Raw genomic sequence first — 5,973 nt, forward strand, 5'->3', positions numbered from 1 at the left:
TCTTTCAAATCAATAACTATAAGAGGCTATTCTTTTGGAAATAGAGAAGGGAAAGGAATTCCAGATTGTAGAGGGCCCATAGATTAAATTATCTTATTGACAGATCTTAGATCTGTCACCATTATCCATTTTCCAGATTTCTTTTTAACAACAAATACAGGAGAATTCCAAGGGCTGGTTGAGTCTTCAATATGGTGAGCATCTAGTTGTTCCTGTACCAGCTGTTCTAAAGCCTACAATTTATCTTTTGTTAATGGCCACTGTTTAACCTATATTGGTTTCTCAATTAATCATTTTAAAGTTAGAGCTGTTGGTACCTCTAAAGGTTTGATAATTGCTTTGTATTCTTGTACAACCTGAATGGCTGGTGACTTTTGTGTATAGAACCTTATAATATCCTTCTGAGAAATATGAGTTTCTGGGACTGCAGAAATGTTAATCAGGGTATTGCATTGCTGCAGCAGATTACAACCACATAAATTCACTGTAATATTAGCCACATACAGCCTCAGCCTTCTTCTTTGTCCTTCTGGTCCATTCAACTTTCTTGTGCTTTGTTCCACTTGAGATAGGGTTATAATTCCTAGTAATTGAACATCTGCCTCTTGAAGGGGTTATTTGGATGCCAAGATTCTGAAGTAATCATGCTCACATCTGCACCCATGTCTATCAAATCCTCAATTACAATGCCACTTATACACAGTCTTTGGTCTTTGATCATTTATAGAAGTCTGCCAGAATATATGTTTCCTACTGGAATTTTTGATCCATCCTCCATGTTTATTCCATCATCCAGAACAGTATGGTTTTTATAGAAGGCTCTGGATTTTTTAATTTTCCTGGTGAGACATGTCCTCCACAGTGACTGGGAATGACTGGACAACTTTTGACTTGGGGGCCTGTGAGAGGCCCCCAAAGGAGTTTCCCTATAGTATTGGGTTGCCTCATCTGTCTTTTGTTGATCTGCATTCATTGGTCCAATGTCGGCCTTTGCCACACCTTCTACATATACCTGAAGGCTGAGTCTTCCTATTCTTGCCATTCTCTGAGGAGACATTGTTTCTAGGAAATTTTTGTTTACAATTCCTTTTCAGATGCCCTTCCCTGTTCTACCACAATTAAAACATTTGGCATTTTGATATTTCCTCATTCCTTTGGAAATTCCTTCTTCTAGCCAAGATTCAGTATTATAGTCAAATGTCTCAATGTTCATTGTATGCAGGATCCATTCATCCATTGGTGCTGATCTAATCTTTAAAGGCCCAAGTATCATTTTGCATTCTAAGTTGACATTTTTAAAAGTCAGAGACTCAATATGTACTCATCTGTCTTTTGGGTCTGTTACTTTTATTTGTTCAGCCTTAGTTAATCTTTAAATTAATCGCTGAAGGGTTCACTTTGGCCCTGTTTAACCATGGTATATAATTCAATTTGTTTTCCTAGTTCTTGAATCCTGTTACAAGCATTCGAGGCTGCTTTGTGGCATAGGGACAAGATTTATTCATCATAAAGAGCTTGAGCCTGTGGGTCAGCATAAGTGCCCTCGCCAATAATTTGGTCTTTGAAGTCTTGCTGGCTAAAGTTCCAGTGTCTATCTCCAGCTGGGCTATATGGAGTCTCTCTGACTCTTCCCTTCTTTCTTCCAGTATTCAGCTTAGATTTCTCGGCCTAGCTCTGTTCCCCTATAGCTCTGCTATAGGCCCAAAGCAGTTCCTTTATTTATCAGTGGTAATCACAGCACCCAGAGGGAAACCCCACATCATATGCATGCATTTATTTATTCTTCTCTATCTGTCGTTATCTATTTATTTTTCTGGAGCTATTGTGGGCCCTGCAAACCTTTTTTCTGCTGCCTGTTACCCCTCGGAGACTTCATAGGTCTTTCAGACTCCTAGGAGGTCTGTGGTGGTGCTTACAACTGTAGCCATCTTTGTTTATTCCAACTTATAGACTCATGCAGAATTCAGAAACTGTATATATGCTGCCTCCAGAGCCTGAATTTTGTCTTTCTAGAAGAAGGTAAAATATTTCCCAATTTATCTTTTTATTTTGATACACCCCTCACTGAAAATATACTGGTCTTTTAAGTGCATAAATCTTGGTGTTTCAGACTTGTAAATTTTCTCAAAGTTTATCTTACACTCTCTATAGTCTGCTTTGTCAAGGTCTATAACACCCTGGATGCTGGCAAACACTTACTATCTGAGCGATCTCCCTAAATCTTATTTTTTTTTCAAAATAATTTTTTTATGCATCAAAAGTAGTTTGCTGGTTTTCACACCTGACTTTCAGTTTCTCATTACACTTATTTGTTCATTATCTATTGCAGAGCATCAGTGGGGCTGAGAAATACTATTCAAGCTCTGTTACCATATAGTCACTATTTCCTCTAAGCTAGTACATTTTCTTCTACAAATCCTCCCAATCTACTACCAAGGAGCATTTTAACAAGTGTCTCCAGTTGGATAAAGTCTGTTTGTTGCTTCATCTACTTATTTGCAATGGGATTTTCATGATCAGGCAATGCTCCAAGTCTCATCTTGTTGTTCATTTTTTGAGAACATTCCCAGTATCAACTCTATTAGGTTGTGTTCTCTGGAATTTGGCACTAAAATACAATTTGAGGTGCAAGATGTTCAATAAGGATCAATTCCTTTTAAAGGCAAAAAGAGGAAAGTATATTGAGAGGAGGAAGAAATTGAACTGTGAGGTAGGCTTGAAAAGTTCTGGCCAACTCAGTGTTAGTTGCTCCATGTCATGTTGTGCTAGACTTTTTGTTGTCATAACAAAAATGTATCATAGAAACAACACAGGGGAAGAAAGATTCATGGCTTAAATTTATCATGTCAAGGAAAATGAGGTGGAACAAAGCAGCTCACATCACAACAGTCAGTAAGCTGTAAGAGGTTGTTCCTAGATTATCTGGGTTTTTCCTTTGTTCATTTGTGTTTCAACCTTGCCCCCAGTGTAAGTCATACCACTTACATTGAAAGTAGGTATTCACTATCTAATTAATCTTCCTTCAAAGACAGATTAACTAATAACACAGGTTAACCATAACACAGGCCAAATTTTTTTGAACTTTTAAATCTCTACCTTACACCGTGTGGGAAACTCTGTCAAATGCAGTTTTGTTTTTATTTGTGTGTGTGTGTGTGCGTGCTGGGGATTTGTGGATGTAGCCTACGGTGTTGTACACCCTAATCTTACACTGTACTATGAGCGACATGGCCCACAATTAGTCTCCAAAGTTGATTTTTTTCTCCCATTTTGGTCTTATTCTCTCTCTCCTTCCCTCCCTTCTTCCCTCCCTCCTTTCTTCCATGTCTCCCTCCCTTCTTCCTTCTCTTTCTCTCTCCCTGAGTTCTTTTTCTTCTTTCTATCTTTTCTTTTTTGTTTTTAGTGATACTTGGGATTTAAATGAAGAGTCTTCTGTATTCTATGCAAATGCTCTGCTACTGAATAGCAAACCTGACTTCTTGAAAGGTAGTTCTCTGGAGCAGAGGGAGCTCTGGTGGATTGAAAGCTGGAGATTCCTGGAGAATCTTGGTGGTGCATTTCTAAGAACAGGTTTTTTCCAAGGTTAGCAAACAGCAAACCAGATGATGTCTATTTAAATTGGGATTTCAGATAGACAGTAGTCTTTCACTACAAATCTGTTCCATATACAGGATATATACTGCAATTATGCTATTTCCCTTCTTTTCTTTCTTCAGTCCCTCCCATATACCTCCTTATTGCACTCTCAAATTCATTGCTTCATTTTTAAAAAGTTTTCTTTTTCCTCTGGCATTTATCTTCTTTGGTGGCTACATGGAATCTCCTTTACTCCACCTACTCTCTCTGTACATCTCTGTTCAGATTTCCTGCCTGGCTTTACTCTGTTAAGCCATTGGCCACAAGTAGTTTTTTTTTTATTAATCAATGGCAATAAAATATATTTACAGCATACATCACCTTCCATGTCACACCTCCATTCTTTCTTTTTCCTCTCTCTCTCTTTCTCTCCCCCCCCCCCACATACACACACAGGCACATACTCCGAAATATGTAATGCACCCTATTCAATCTACATTTTATTTGTATATGTTTTCAGTACTGACCATTTAGTATTGGATAACCAGTTGGTGTGTTCTTCTCTAGGGAAGACTATTTTTCCTGCTCTCATCATCCATTAGTTGCCTGTAGTTCTTTGTCTAGGGTTGAGGTCTCATTAGCTTTCTTCTTTCACCCCTTAGCATGTTTATTGGTGTCATTCTTATTTTGGCAGCTATGTTGGTTGGTTCATGGGTTTAGCTTCTCTAACATTTCTAGACATAATCTCACACAAAACTCTCACTCCTCTGACTCTCACAATATTTTAACCCCCCCCCCCTTTTTTTATAATGATCCTTGAGCCTTAGGTGTAGGAGTTGTGTTGCAGATGTATCAGTTGGGACTGGGCTCCACAATTCTGCAGTTTGATTCGCTCGTAGTTTTCTGTAATGGTCCCCATCTGTTGAAAAGAGATTTTTTTTTTCTTGCTGAGGGGTGAAGACTACACTCATCTTTTCATAAAGGGATATATTTTTAGAATGTTGTTAAGGGATTATACTGGTTTAGTAAAGTGGTTGTAGATTCTCCTCCAAGATCCATGAGTTCACTAGCCCTGGATAGTAGACTAGGTTTCTAGGACCAGGCATGATTTCCCTCTTGTTGAGCTGACCCATATATTTAACTTGTCTAATTTAATGTTTTGCAGATACTAAATAAGCAGTATCTATTTTCATATATAACCTGATGTTTTTGAAGTTCAAAATTATGGAAACTGTCTAAAATTTTATTGGTTTCTGTCTTTTTAGCTGTCTACGAAGTATTTTTGTGCCACTAAACTTTCCAGATGATCTTTCACATGTGTTCTTAAGACAGAAACTTAGAGAAACTGTCCCTTGCCAGGACTCCAGTTCTTCTCGGCACTGCTGCTGTCTTATCAGGTCCCTTTTGTTTTCTGGTAAACTATTAGGATGAATGGGAGTTTGTAGCAACTTGGTGGAGAGTCCCTCTCCTCCTTTTGTGAATATTTCTCTAGGAGACTATCCAGAATACCATATGTCTTCCAGACTCACAGTATAGTAAAATGACTTATTTAAAGTTTGTTTACAGGCTTCTACTTACCATTGGAATAACTTACAGACTTGTGTAGACTAAATTTGGAAATGTGGTATATTGAAAATTACTTTTACTCTGAACACTTTTTTTAAATTATATTTCTTCCTTTAGATTTTACGCCCCCCCCCCCATGGACTGTATTGCTTCAGAATTGGATTTCAGGGAATAAAGGTTGAAGTAAGAGCAATATATTTAGGTTAGAACTTCTTCAATCAGCATTTAGATATGGCTCAGCATGCCCTAAATACTGGACTGAAGTGTGTCAGAAATACTCAATATTTTTCTCTAAAGAAATCAGTACTTTGAATTTGTGAACAAAGAGAGAATATATTTTCTTAGATATTGACTTGCATGACTTTGTCTCATGGAGTCATATCTATGAGGAAAGAGGCTTCAATGTAGTAGCCGAAGAAGATTCCAAGGTTGCTTGGTACTCTGAATAGAAGGGCACAAGTGCTACTGCTTAAGCTTATTTGTGAACATGGAGCAGAAAGAGAAAAATGACATTTGTTTGGCAACTTGGAAATTGATATTGGATGATTGTATCTTAAGTAGCCCTAGCAGTCATCTCATGGTAGGTACCAGGATTTTATTGCTGTGATGAAACACCATAACCAAAATCAAGTCCAGGAGGAAAGGGTTTATTGGGTTTACACTTTAGCATTGTTGTTCTTCACTGAATAAAATCAGGACAGGAACCTGGAGTCAGAAGCTTAGCAGAGGCCATGGAGGTGAACTGCCTACTAGTTTGCTTCCCCTGTTTGCTCAGGGTCTTATTATAGAACGCAGGACCACCAGCCCTTCTCCATTGGCCACTAAATGAGA

The sequence above is a fragment of the Microtus oregoni genome, unplaced genomic scaffold (assembly GCF_018167655.1).
Source record: "Microtus oregoni isolate MIOR12 unplaced genomic scaffold, Mior012 000037F_ref0000500, whole genome shotgun sequence".
In the NCBI taxonomy this organism is placed as follows: Eukaryota; Metazoa; Chordata; class Mammalia; order Rodentia; family Cricetidae; genus Microtus; species Microtus oregoni.